Here is a 14,977-nt window from a genome sequence, read left to right as displayed (position 1 = left end):
TTTTCAAGCATGGTGGTGGCTGCATCATGTTATAGGTATGCTAGTCATTGGCAAGGACTAGGGAGTTTTTTAGGATAAAAATAAATGGAATAGAGCTAAGCACATGCAAAATCCTAGATGAAAACCTGGTTCAGTTTGCATTCCAACAGACACTGGTGGACAAATTCATCTTTCAGCAGGAAAATACCCTAAAACACAAGGCCAAATATACACTGGAGTTGCTTACCAATGTGACATTGAACGTTCCTGAGTGGTCTAGTTGCAGTTTTGACTTAAATCGGCTTCAAAATCTATGGCAAGAAAATAACTGTCTATCAATGATACACAGCCAACTTGACAGAGTTTGAAGAATTTTTTAAAGAATAATGGGTAAGTATTGTACAATCAAGGTGGACTTAGATACTTACCCAGAAAGAATCACTGCCGTAATCACTGCCTAAGGTTATTCTTAGGGGGTTGAATACTTATCTAATCAAGACATAATATATATTTTTTATTCATTAGAATTGTTGACCAAAAAATTACTATTCAAACCATTTTAATCCCACTTTGTGACACAACAACAATTTAAGTATTGTATGTAACATAAAGAGTAAGAGTAGAACATGTAGTGATTACCTACATGGGTATGATGATGGGCTTGGTGTAGGAACATGACATAATTTGTCTCTGTGATTTCTCTGTGAGGAACATCTGCATTGAGTGACTGTTTAGAACAGCCCCCTGTCAGACAGCCAGCGTGTGGAATAAAGCCCAATCTAAAGGAGACCTGACATGGGCCAATACTAGCTGTTTTTAGATCCAACATCGTGACAAGCGGGGGATTTTCCATAAACCTTCATTCATGTTTGCTTCATTTGAGAAGTCTAGAGAAAGAGGAGTGGAAATGCTGTGAGGAGTAGAAAGGCCTGACAAGTACATGGACAATACCATTTTTAAATTGTTTTGTCCTACCATTGTCAAAACTGTTTCTTAATTCTTCTTGTCAGCTCAAGATGTATTCTATTTTAAAATAAACTGTGTTTGATCTCACTATGTTCCCTTTAAAAAAAGTTTTTTTATACCAGAATCAGTTTTACAATGATGTATTTCTCTACTGTACATGAAGTACAAGATAAGAGTCTGGGCTAAGAATATGATTGTAAGAGCTGATATTACCTCAGGCTAATGCCATAAACAAGACTGGAGATACATTTACCTCAGGCTAATGCCATAAACAAGACTGGAGATACATTTACCTCAGGCTAATGCCATAAACAAGACTGGAGATACATTTACCTCAGGCTAATGCCATAAACAAGACTGGGGATACATCTACCTTAGGCTAATGCCATAAACAAGACTTGAGATACATTTACCTCAGGCTAATGCCATAAACAAGACTGGGGATACATTTAGACAGACATTGTCTGATGTTTGTGTGTCTTTATGAAACACTGCTGCTTTGCCAGTGGGCACTGAAGCATTCAAACCAACATTCACATCTGAAAGACTTTACTGTCTCGGTACATTGAAACAGTCTTTGATGAAAGCAGAATGTATGCACAAATTGACTTAAATAATGATACAAAATATACAGTATATACAGTGGGGGAAAAAAGTATTTGATCCCCTGCTGATTTTGTACGTTTGCCCACTGATAAAGAAAGGATCAGTCTATAATTTTAATGGTAGGTTTATTTGAACAGTGAGAGACAGAATAACAACAAAAAAATCAAGAAAAACGCATGTCAAAAATGTTATAAATTGATTTGCATTTTAATGAGGGAAATAAGTAATTGACCCCCTCTCAATCAGAAAGATTTCTGGCTCCCAGGTGTCTTTTATACAGGTAACAAGCTGAGATTAGGAGCACACTCTTAAAGGGAGTGCTCCTAACCACAGCTTGTTACCTGTAAAAAAGACACCTGTCCACAGAAGCAATCAATCAATCAGATTCCAAACTCTCCACCATGGCCAAGACCAAAGAGCTCTCCAAGGATGTCAGGGACAAGACTGTAGACCTACACAAGGCTGGAATGGGCTACAAGACCATCGCCAAGCAGCTTGGTGAGAAGGTGACAACAGTTGGTGCGATTATTCGCAAATGGAAGAAACACAAAAGAACTGTCAATATCCCTCGGCCTGGGCCTCCATGCAAGATCTCACCTCGTGGGGTTGCAATGATCATGAGAACGGTGAGGAATCAGCCCAGAACTACACGGGAGGATCTTGTCAATGATCTCAAGCCAGCTGGGACCATAGTCACCAAAAAAACTATTGGTAACACACTACGCCGTGAAGGACTGAAATCCTGCAGCGCCTGCAAGATCCCCCTGCTCAAGAATACATATACATGCCCGTCTGAAGTTTGCCAATGAACATCTGAATGATTCAGAGGACAACTGGTGAAAGTGTTGTGGTCAGATGGGACCAAAATTGAGTTCTTTGACATCAACTCAACTCACCGTGTTTGGAGGAGGAGGAATGCTGCCTATGACCCCAAGAACACCATCTCTACCGTCAAACATGGAGGTGGAAACATTATGCTTTGGGGGTGTTTTTCTGCTAAGGGGACAGGACAACTTCACCGCATCATTTGACGGAGCCATGTACTGTCAAGTTTTGGATGAGAACATCCTTCCCTCAGCCAGGGCATTGAAAATGGGTCGTGGATGGGTATTTCAGCATGACAATGACCCAAAACACACGGCCAAGGCTACAAAGGAGTGGCTCAAGAAGAAGCACATTAAGGTCCTGGAGTGGCCTAGCCAGTCTCCAGACCTTAATCCCATAGAAAATCTGTTGAGGGAGCTCAAGGTTCGAGTTGCCAAACGTCAGCCTTGAAACCTTAATGACTTGGAGAAGATCTGCAAAGAGGAGTGGGACAAAATCCCTCCTGAGATGTGTGCAAACCTGGTGGCCAACTACAAGAAACATCTGACCTCTGATTGCCAACAAGGGCTTTGCCACCAAGTACTAAGTCATGTTTTGCAGAGGGGTCAAATACTTATTTCCCTCATCAAAATGCAAATCATTTTATAACATTTTTGACATGCATTTTTCTGGATTTTTTTGTTGTTATTCTATCTCTCACTGTTCAAATAAACCTACCATTAAAATTATAGACTCATCATGTCTTTGTAAGTGGGCAAACGTACAAAATCAGCAGGGGATCAAATACTTTTTTCCCCCACTGTATATCCTAGTGGGCAGAGAGGTGGCAAGTGAAAACAACCCGACAAGCTCTCTCTTTCTGGGAGAGGAAGAAAGGAACAGAAAGAAAAAGAGGAAGAGGCGAGGAGGACAAATGAATTGAGCATAGGCCTTAGCACTCTGATAATGCATCACACTTAAGTTCCTTCACATATGAAGTCACATCTGACTTCCAACAGGAGGCTTCCGTCAAGATGCATCGGCCTTCCTTCACTTGAGAGAGGGCAGCAATATTTCAAATAAAAAAGAAACATCCCCTGACGGATGCCACAATGGCACTGGATGTGTCCTAAATGCCACCCTATTCTCTATGAAGTGTACGATTTTTGACCAGGGCCCATAGGGCTCTGTTCAAATGATGTGCACTATATAGATAATAGGGTGAAATTTGTGACACAACCTAGCACTGCCTTTCATTATCAATGCTCCTGCCTCTCGCTCGCCTGTGTGTTACCTGTGTTAAAGCATGGTGTAGCAATGATTGTGCATGCACAGTAAATTACTCTTTACCTGCCTATGCCTTGAAAAGTCATTATCTTCTCCAATGTCCCCGAACGAGGCACCGCACCCCACCACCACCACCTCTCCTCTCCTCCTTTACTCTCTCTCTTCCTCCACCTCTAATCCCCCACTCCCCAGGCCCCTGGTTACCCTGCATTGTTTCACTGTGTTCTTCTTTCTTGCCCACAAGTTTCCTCTTCATTGATTTCTTCATCCAGCCTCTCTCTCTCCTCCCTACATCCATCTCTCTGAATTTGTCAAATGAATTTCTGCTTTTTCACAGGTGCCATTCTTGTTCTTCTTCTTGTTCTTCTTCTCTACTCCACCTCCCCTCCTCCTCTTTCTTCCTCCACCTTTCGGTTATCTCTCCCTCATCTCTCTCCCCTTCATCCCCCTCTCCTTCTTTCCTAGTACTTCTGTTTTTGTTGTTGCGGTCCCTCTGTTTATGCAATCCCATGTTTTGAAGTGACAGGCCAGGATAGATATGTAATATTAAAGAGGGGACTTATGCATTTTTTACATCTAATTAGTCACTTCCCAGTTAACATATTGTGGCTCACGGGGGCAGGCCTGATCCATCCGCCAGCCTGCCTGGGCTGTGAGGGAGCGATGGGTATAGAAAGGCCTCTGCTCTGCCATCTCTAATGTATTCTCCTCTAATGTAAGTAGTAATCATAGCACTAAGGTTAATTAATAGCCCTAAGTAGCCAGGGTTTTCACAGAATATCAGCCCTGTAGAATCACCGGTGCACCAATTAAGGGCCATTTTTTCCTCTCTCTATTCAAATGTTAATGGACCTCTTTCAGTGCCGCTTGGTGCGGTGCTGGGCAGAGACAGGGAATGTACAGGATAGGAAGCACTGAGGTGACACTCTAACAGTTTATAGATGATACTCTAGCCCCACAGCTTACACCACGGTGGAAGACCTGTCCCTTCATCCCTCACACACCGCCTCTGATACACACACACTCACACCGCCTCTGATACACACACACACACCGCCTCTGATACACACACACACCGCCTCTGATACACACACACACCGCCTCTGATACACACACACCGCCTCTGATACACATACACACCGCCTCTGATACACACACACACACACACACACTGCCTCTGATACACACACACACACACACTGCCTCTGATACACACACACACCGCCTCTGATACACACATACACACCGCCTCTGATACACACACACACCGCCTCTGATACACACACACACACACACACCGCCTCTGATACACACACACACCCTCTGATACACACACAAACACCGCCTCTGATGCACACACACACACACCACCTCTGATACACACATACACACCGCCTCTGATACACACACACACACCGCCTCTGATACACACACACACACACCGCCTCTGATACACACACACACACACCGCCTCTGGTACACACACACACACACCGCCTCTGATACACACACACACACACACACACACACACACACACACACACACACACACACACACACACACACACACACACACACACACACACACACACACACACACACACACACACACACACACACACTCACAAACGCACACACACATCCAACATGGTTTCCCCTATTACAATTTCTTAACCACAACAACCAAGTGATCTAGACCAAGCCACATAATAATATACAGATTTTGTTCCCATTGTAGCTGGTCTTTCATAGTCACCTGGACCAGGAGACCCTTACAGCAGCTGTATGAGACAGAGACTTTGAACAGCACCCGGACTCCTCCCTCTCTCCTTTTGCTTTTCCCTCTCCTTTTCCCTCTTCCCTCTCCCTCATCACCCCATCTCTCTCCCTCTCCCTCTCCCTCTCTCTCCCTTCCCATTTCCGTCCCTCCCCCTCTATTTATCCCCTCTTCTTTGTATTCCTGTAACATTATGTCCTTTGGTGCTAGTTGATTCCCAGAGGTACCAGCCAGTATAATAGGTTGGCTCCCTTGCTGGCTTCCTTTCTCTTCTCTTTAATAGTCAAGCATATGTAAAAAGTCAGGAATATACCTCAGCACACAATAGGAGCACCAGCCAGCGCCGGAGTTTGTCATCCTACAAGGATAAGGGGAGGGAGTAGAGATGCACAGATACGATGGGGGATCTCAACCTGCATCGTATCCTCTGGCTTTCTCTGTGACAATCTCTGATCTCTGATCCCCATTAATACCATCTTAATCACTGTCTGCAGATAAGCCTATACAGACAGCGTGTTTGACTTTTACTACTGTCTGTTAGTTTTGTTTACTAAACACAGCTGATCACACAAACATCCAACATAGAGGACACTTAAGTGTAAACATGTCATCTTGTTTGTTATGAAAGTGCAATATTATGTTTTAAGCCTTTAACTGGAATTCTCTCCTGGTCAGTTATATGCTTAGGATAAACTCCTGACACCTACTTGTGATGTAAACCCTGGTATGAAAAAGAGAGAGAGATAGAGAGAGAGAGCGAGAGAGAGAGAGAGAGAGAGGGAGAGAGAAAAACAGAGCGAGAGAGAGAGAGAGAGGGAAAGCAAGGAAGGAAGGAAGGAAGGAAGGAAGGAAGGAAGGAAGGAAGGAAGGAAGGAAGGAAGGAAGGAAGGAAGGAAGGAAGGAAGGAAGGAAGGAAGGAAGGAAGGAAGGAAGGAAGGAAGGAAGGAAGGAAGGAAGGAAACAGAACTCTTTACAGTGACACACACACTCTCACACACAAGCCTCAGCCTTCCGCATCGCTATGATCAATTAACTGATTATCCCTGCGAGAGCTCTGATTGGATAATCAGCATTGCTATTAATCACATATTATCAGGAGATCATGAGATGCGTATTCATTATGTTGCTGCATCTCGGTCTCTTTATCAGGCCATTGGAGTCAGAGAGAGCCATGTTCTCAATCCTGCCTCTGTCGCCTGTAGCCTGCAGCTTATACCCTGCGGTAGGTAATGTGGTAGCGTTGGTGATAACAGACCATCTGAATGCACACACTGACACACATCGACTCACCCACACACACACACACACACACACACACACACACACACACACACACACACACACACACACACACACACACAGTACACAGAGAGAGAACGTTTTAAATGTAGGCAGAACAAAAAAGAAAGATAATGTACATACCAGTCTGAAGATACTCAACATGTAAAATTTCTACGTAATAATAAATACCTTGTAAACATACCTAATAAACACCTTGACTACTGCAACATTTTAGTCATTTAGCAGACAATCTTATCCAGAGCAAGTGCCTTGCTCAAGCGAACATCGACAGACTTTTCAACCTGTCTGCTTGGGGAGACGAACCAGCAACCTTTCGGTTACTAGCCGAATGCTCTTAACCACTAGGTTACCTGCTGTCCGGTACTATTACTACTACTGCTACTGCTACTACAACTACTGCTGCTACTACTACTTCTACTACTACCACTACTGCTACTACTACTACTACTATTACCACTACTACCACTACTACTGCTGCTGCCACTATTACTACTACTACTGCTACTACTACTACTACTGCTGCTACTGCTACTACTACTGCTGCTACTGCTACTACTACTACTACTGCTACTGCTACTACTACTACTACTGCTGCCATTACTACTACTACTACTACTACTACCACTACCGCTACTACTACTACTATTACCACTACTACCACTACTACTACTACTACTACTACTACTACTACTACTACTACTGCTGCCATTACTACTACTACTACTACTACTACTGCTACTGCTACTACTACTACTATTAGGAAAAGGGGAAGTGTACAACAGATTACATGTTGGGATAAAAATAAAACATCCTCATTGCCACATGCATGCGTTGGTTGGTCGAATCATCGTCTGTTTCCTGAACCTCGTTCTCTGCGCCTGCCTCTCCCGGCATAATATGCTTTTTAGTTATTTCAATTAGAGTCAATTGACCTGACAAAATGGCTGGCAATTAAGTTATTTTTGTAATGGTTCTGGGCAAATTTTACCGAGCTTGTCAGCTGTATTTTATGAAGCCACACCCCTTACCCCCCTTTACTCTCTCTGCACCATAATCGCTTATAATTTCAAAATCATTATCTTCAGTTTCCCTCTCAATAAATTGCAATTACAGGAAGTTGTTAGGAGATGCAGAAATGTCCCTCTCTTTGTACCATTGGATACATTTTGTAATTGAAAGAGGAGGAGAGGAGAGAAGAGGAGGGGAGTATCGTTGGGCTTGGGGAGCCGTAACATTATCAGGCTTCATGTGTAGACTCCAACTCTCCTGGGGCCTTAGCCAACCACAGATAAGGGAACTTTGTTTGTTTGTCTTTGTCCTATAGCTAATTAAGGATCTGGCTTCCTGCCCATCTCAGAGCTTCCTGATTTCCTAACAAATCTTTGATTGAAGACCTGTTTTCAAGACACTGATGCTTGGTTAAACACTTTAACTACAATAGCGCAATGAGTTGGCATGGAAAACACATTTTAATATACAATACATAGATAGGCCTATACGTAAACTTAGTTTTAAGAGTGTAAATAGCTGATTAATGTAGAGATAAGCTATAAAGTGAGTTTTTTAAGAGGTTAGCATTTGTGAAAAACACACTTTGTGATCAATGACACTCCCCTATCTTCTGACTAGTAAAACACAGGGAGCATTGTGACACATGCCCTCTGTTCTCTCTCTCAATCCCCCCACACCTCCGCAGTCATATCCATCAAACTCACACTCATGCCCAGGCAGCGGGCGCACGCTTGATGTCTCCTCATAAAATATGCAAATGAACTCCAAATGAAATACCTTTCTCCCCAGTCTCGTCCTCGTCTCTGGGAGCCTGAAAGCCTTCCATCACAGAGTGAGTGTTCTCCCTACTAATCATCTCTGTTGGTAATAACTCCAGCCCAACATCTGCTTTCCTCCATAACACTTCACTAATTTTCCCTCATTTCACCGCGCATCATTCCCTACGAACACAATCTACATGTATTAGGTCGTAATGACTTAGCGGTTAAAAGCAAATAGATGCCAAGGGACAACCCCCCCCCCCCACCACCACCACCCTCTCACCACCACGACTACCCCCCACACACACAGATCGGCTCTACCACCCAACTCTGCCTACACAAGATAAATTGGGCACGGTGCGAAGAGAAGAGGGTCCTATCAATCACATTAAATGCTTGGGCGTCTGTTATCAGAAAGTGTGGTTGACACCCCATCCAGTCCCCTAGGGAGAGCAGGAGAAGAGGAAAACATTAGAATGGGGGGAGAGGAGAGGAAGTTTGTTAACACTTCAGAGATGATGTGCGTGATGGTTGAGAGTAGAGTGGGTTACTAACAGTGTGGAGGGGGTTACTAACAAGCAAAGGTTTTAACTGAGCTCTCATTAGAGAAGGTCCTGTGGCCCGCTCCCATGTGGCATCAGCTGTGTGGAAGGTCCTGTGGCCCGCTCCATGTGGCATCCGCTGTGGGGAAGGTCCTGTGGCACGCTCCCATGTGGCATCCGCTGTGTGGAAGGTCCTGTGGCCCACTCCATGTAGCCCCCCGACAAATAAACTACTGCAGCATAAATACTGGAGGCTGAGACAGGAAGGGTCAGGGGAGACACTGTGGCCCCAGCTGACGTTACCCCCGGACAGGGCCAAACAGGCAGGATATAACAACACCCACTTTGCCAAAGCACAGCCCCCACACCACTAGAGGGATATCTTCAAACACCAACTTACCATCCTGAGACAAGGCCGAGTATAGCACACAAAGATCTCATCCAGTGCACCAACCCGGACAGGAATATCACGTCAGTGAATCAACCCACTCAAGTGACTCACCCCTCCTAGGGGCGGCATGGAAGAGCACCAGTAAGCCAGTGATTCAGCCCCTGTAATAGGGTTAGAGGCAGAGAATCCCAGTGGAGAAAGGGGAATCGGCCAGACAGAGACAGCAAGGGCGGTTCGTTGCTCCAGTGCCTTTCCGTTCACCTTCACACTCCTGGGCCAGACTACACTCAATCATAGGACCTACTGAAGATATGAGTCTTTAATAAAGACTTAAAGGTTGAGACCAAGTCTGCGTCTCTCACATGGGTAGCCAGACTATTCCATAAAAATGGAGCTCTATAGGAGAAAGTCCTACCTCCAGCAGTTTGCTTATAAATTCTATGGACAATTAGGAGGCCTGCGTCTTGTGACCATAGCATACGTGTAGGTAAGTATGGCAGGACCAAATCGGAAAGATACGTAGGAGCAAGCCCATGTAATGCTTTGTAGGTCAGCAGTAAAACCTTGAAATCAACCCTTCCCTTAACAGGAAGCCAATGTAGAGAGGCTAGCACTGGAGTAATATGATCAAATTTTGGGGTTCTAGTCAAGATTCTAGCAGCCGTGTTTAGCACTAACTGAAGTTTATTTAGTGCTTTATCCGGGTAGCCGGAAAGTAGAGCATTGCAGTAGTCTAACCTAGAAGTGACAAAAGCATGGATACATTTTTCGGCATCATTTTTCGACAGAAAGTCTCTGATTTTTGCAATGTTACGTAGACGGAAAAAAGCTGTCCTTGAAACAGTCTTGATATGTTCGTCAAAAGAGAGATCAGGGTCCAGAGTAACGCCGAGGGCCTTCACAGGTTTATTTGTGACGACTGTACAACCATCAAGATTAATTGTCAGATTCAACAGAAGATCTCTTTGTTTCTTGGGACCTAGAACAATCATCTTTGTTTTGTCCGTGTTGAAAAGTAGAACATTTGCAGCGATCCACTTCCTAATGTCTGAAAGACAGGCTTCCAGGGAGGGCAATTTTGGGGCTTCACCATGTTTCATCGAATGTACAGCTGTGTGTAATCCGCATAGCTGTGAAAGTTAACATTATGTTTCCGAATGACATCAGTAAGAGGTAAAATATATAGTGAAAACAATAGTGGTCCTAAAACGGAACCTTGAGGAACACCAAAATGTACAGTTGATTTGTCAGAGGACAAACTATCCACCGAGACAAATTGATGTATTTCCGATAGATAAGATCTAAACCAGGCCAGAACTTGTCCGTGTAGACCAATTTGGGTTTCCAATCTCTCCAAAAGAATGCGGTGATCGATGGTATCAAAAGCAGCACTAAGGTCTAGGAGCATGAGGACAGATGCAGAGCCTCGGTCTGAAGCCATTAAAAGGTAATTTACCACCTTCACATGTGATTGGGTCTAAAACCAGACTGAAGCATTTTGTATACATTGTTTGTCTTCAGGAATGCAGTGAGGTGATGCAAAACAGCTTTTTCAAAAATGTTTTGAGAGGAATGGGAGATTCGATATAGGCCGATAGTTTTTTATTTACATTTTACATTTTAGTAATTTAGCAGATGCTCTTATCCAGAGCGACTTACAGTAGTGAATGCATAAATTTCATACATTCTTTTGTCCGTACTGGTCCCCCGTGGGAATCGAACCCACAACCCTGGTGTTACAAACTCCATGCTCTACCAACTGAGCCACACGGGACCAGTGCAGTGCACTCAGAACGTATTCAGACCCCTTGACTTTTTCCACATTTTATTACCTTACAGCCTTCTTCAAAAATGGATACAATCATTTATATTTTCAGTCTCCAGGTTTGGATTTTTCAAGAGAGGCTTTAACATCTCTAGGGGAGAAATCGTCCCACACTATTCAACAGCCAGTGAAAAATCAGAGCGCCAAATTTAAAACCACAAAATGTCATAATTCAAAGTTCTCAAACATAGGACTATTTTACACCATTTTATAGATACACTTCGCCTGAATCGAACCATGTTGTCCAATTTCCAAAAGACTTTACAGCGAAAGCAAAACATTAGATTATGTTAGGAGAGTACATAGACAAAAATAATCACACAGCCATTTTCCAAGCAAGCATATATGTCACATAAACCCAAACCACAGCTAAATGCAGCACTAACCTTTGATGATCTTCATCAGATGACACTCCTAGGACATTATGTTATACAATACATGCATGTTTTGTTCAATCAAGTTCATATTTATATCAAAAAACAGCTTTTTACATTAGCATGTGATGTTCAGAACTAGCATACCCACCGAAAACTTCCAGTGAATTTACTAAATTACTCATGATAAACGTTGACAAAATATACTACATAACAATTATTTTAAGAATTATAGATACAGAACTCCTTTATGCAGTCGCTATGTCCGATTTTCAAATAGCTTTTTGGCGAAAGCACATTTTGCAATATTCTGAGTACATAGCTCGGCCATAACGGCTAGCTATTTTGACATCCGCCAACTTCGGGGTCACCTAAACTCAGAATTACTATTAGAAAAATTGAATTACCTTTGCTGTTCTTCGTCAGAATGCACTCCCAGGACTTCTACTTCAACAACAAATGTTGTTTTGGTTCCAAATAATCCATAGTTATATCCAAATACCTCCGTTTTGTCACTATCCGAAGGGTAACGCGCGAGCGTATTTCAAGACAAAAAATGTAAAAATATTCCATTACTGTACTTAGAAGCATGTCAAACGCTGTTTAAAATAAATTTTTATGCTATTTTTCTCGTAAAATAGCGATAATATTCCAACCGGGCAACATTGTATTCATTCAAAGACTGAAAGAAAAAAAATGGAGAAGTCTCTTGAAAGCGCATCTCCAGTCTCACTGTCCCCAGGCTAACAGTTACAAACTCTGCTCCTAAACTTTGCCCAGAGACAGCAGACACCCCATTCCACTTTCTGGCGGCTTTAGAGAGCCAATGGAAGCCTTAGAAAGTGTCACGTTACAGCACAGATGTTGTAATTTTGATAGAGATGCAACAGAAGGACAACAAATTGTCAGACAGGGCACTTCCTGCATGGAATCTTCTCAGGTTTTGGCCTGCCATATGAGTTCTGTTATACTCACAGACACCATTCAAACAGTTTTAGAAACTTTGGAGTGTTTTCTATCCAAAGCTAATAATTATATGCATATTCTAGTTTCTGGGCAGGAGTAATAATCAGATTAAATCGGGTACGTTTTTTATCCGGCCGTGAAAATACTGCCCCCTATCCATAACAAGTTAACCCTAATTGCTCCTGTATGTCGCTCTAGAACAGAGCGTCTTCTAAAACAGACTAAAATATAAAAATACCAAAAATTGTCAAGTGATACATGTTTGATATAAAACTACTGCCCTGTTAGAACAAGAGCTTGGTTCGCAGCATGCCTCAATATTTTAGCTTGACTTTACACACTGCAGACATTTTCAGGGCGATGAAAGAAACATTTTCGCCTGCTAACTCGATTTCGTTTTATGATCTCATTTCAGGATGCGTAAGTATACCAATACTGTGCCCTAATGGTTCTCCCTGCTGTGCTAAGTACAGTTAGAAATGAATAGTGTTTCTAAACAGCCATTAAAAATAGCACTGAAATAATCACTCTGCTGGATAGAGGCACTGACAGTGTTGAGGGAAATTATCGTAATGTCATTTTCCTCTTCTCTAAATCACTCTAATGAGAAAAATCATAGCTATCGGAAACAAGAGAGAGAGAGAGATGGAAAGTATTTTTCCAATACTTTAAATCCCTAGCAGTAAACCATGAATGTGTACATACATCTAGAACCTAAAAAGGGTTCTTCGGCTGTCCCCATGGAGAACACTTTGAAGAACCTTTTTTGGTTCTAGGTAGAACCTTTTGGGTTCCAAGTAAAACGCTTTCCACAGAGGGTTCTACATGGAACCCATAAGGGTTCTACCTGGAACCAAAAATGGTTATCCTATGGGGACAGCCGAAGAACCCTTTTGGAACCGTTTTTTCTAAGAGTGTAGCTCTTATTTCAATTTACACCCTGCTGATCACTCTTCTTCAAAACGGCAGATCATGTTGTTGTTGATTGTAGAATTTTATTTTCCAAGGCATCACAAACATGTATGAGCTAGGGAAGAAAGAAAAGAAACATGCAAATAAACACACACACACACACAGTCAGTGGCATCAACATATAAATAATTCAGTGAGCTATGACAGCAGATGTTGGGATGTAGCTGATGGTTCTGTGGTGGTCTCCCCGCTTCAACTTTTGATCAGGAATTCAAAAACAGGCCCTCTGTGACAGCCAGACGACTGTATGAGAGAGTCAGAGGCTCCATCTTAAATTGTGCCCTATTGCCTTTATAGTGCACTACTTTTGACCAGGGCCCATGTATCCCCTGAAGGTCTCTGGTCTAAAGAAATGCACCATATAGAGAATTGGATGCAATTTGGGATGCACACAGAGCCTCCTCTCGTACCCACCTACTGCTCTCCACTTGTTTAGATAGATGCTTTACAGTAGAAAGCATGTCCTTGGGAAAGAGCCAGTTTCAAGAACTATCAGTGTGTCCCAAATGACACCGTTCCCTTAAAAGTGCACTACTTTTGACCAGGTACAATAAGGCTCTGGTCAAAACTATTGCACTATATAGGGAATAGTGTGCCATTTGGATCCTTGTGGATTCAAGCCCTTTAGTGGGTAGGATTAAATGTGGACGGATAGCTTTTTGTATTTCTGTGGGTTTGACATCATTGTCAGTTCCAGTGTTAAACTCATGTCTGAATACACATAATGACCTCATTGGCCTGGTAATAAGTAATGTGTCGCTAAAGTTAACTTTTAGCAAACATTAATTATGGATTGCAATATGAATTACAATATGAATGTACCAAAACATCCCAGTGTACTTAGGGGCGTGGTGTTGTGTTGGTATTTGCTTACTGTACTCTATGTGGTATGGCTCAGGGTGATGGCCATGCTGACTGGGAACAGAGTAATCACTGGGTTCTGAGAAGGCTTTTTGTGTGAAGGATAGTGGCATGAGAACATTAGGTTCAGCTGTAAAAGCATTATTTAAAGTAAGATGTAGATTTATTCGTCAGTAGTACACAACAAGGTCCAACCAAATATGACTTCCGCTTTATCCCAACCCACGTACAGTACAACCTCCACATTTGATTTGATTTATACAGTTTTTGTTGGGGGTTAAGTGTCTTGCTCAAGGGCACATCGACAGGCAATGGCATCCAGGAGTTGATAACAGCAACCCTCCGGTTGCCAGCTCACGTCATCTCAACAACTATCCAATATGTTTAGGCCACGATAACCTAAGTGTAACTAATCCTATTGAAATATTTGTATACCACCCACTATCACTGGAAAAATAAAACATTCAGTATATGGAAAGGCACAATCAGAACCAACCATCATGGAAAATTCACCTCTTTAAAAACTGCATCTCTTATTATTTTCAGTCACTGG

General features: G+C 42.7%; 1 non-coding gene across 1 annotated transcript; it reads right to left on the bottom strand.

Annotated features, from left to right (window-relative positions):
* Window positions 1–11,126: 11,126 nt before the first annotated feature.
* On the bottom strand, window positions 11,127–11,202 carry trnat-ugu (transfer RNA threonine (anticodon UGU)). Its single transcript has one exon. It is a non-coding gene; the product is annotated as a tRNA-Thr (tRNA).
* Between the last annotated feature and the right edge of the window lie 3,775 nt (window positions 11,203–14,977).

This window comes from Salmo salar, chromosome ssa09 (assembly GCF_905237065.1).
Source record: "Salmo salar chromosome ssa09, Ssal_v3.1, whole genome shotgun sequence".
Lineage (NCBI taxonomy): Eukaryota > Metazoa > Chordata > Actinopteri > Salmoniformes > Salmonidae > Salmo > Salmo salar.
The sequence above is the reverse complement of the archived record's forward strand: the minus strand, read 5'-3'. Positions and strand labels throughout refer to the sequence as shown.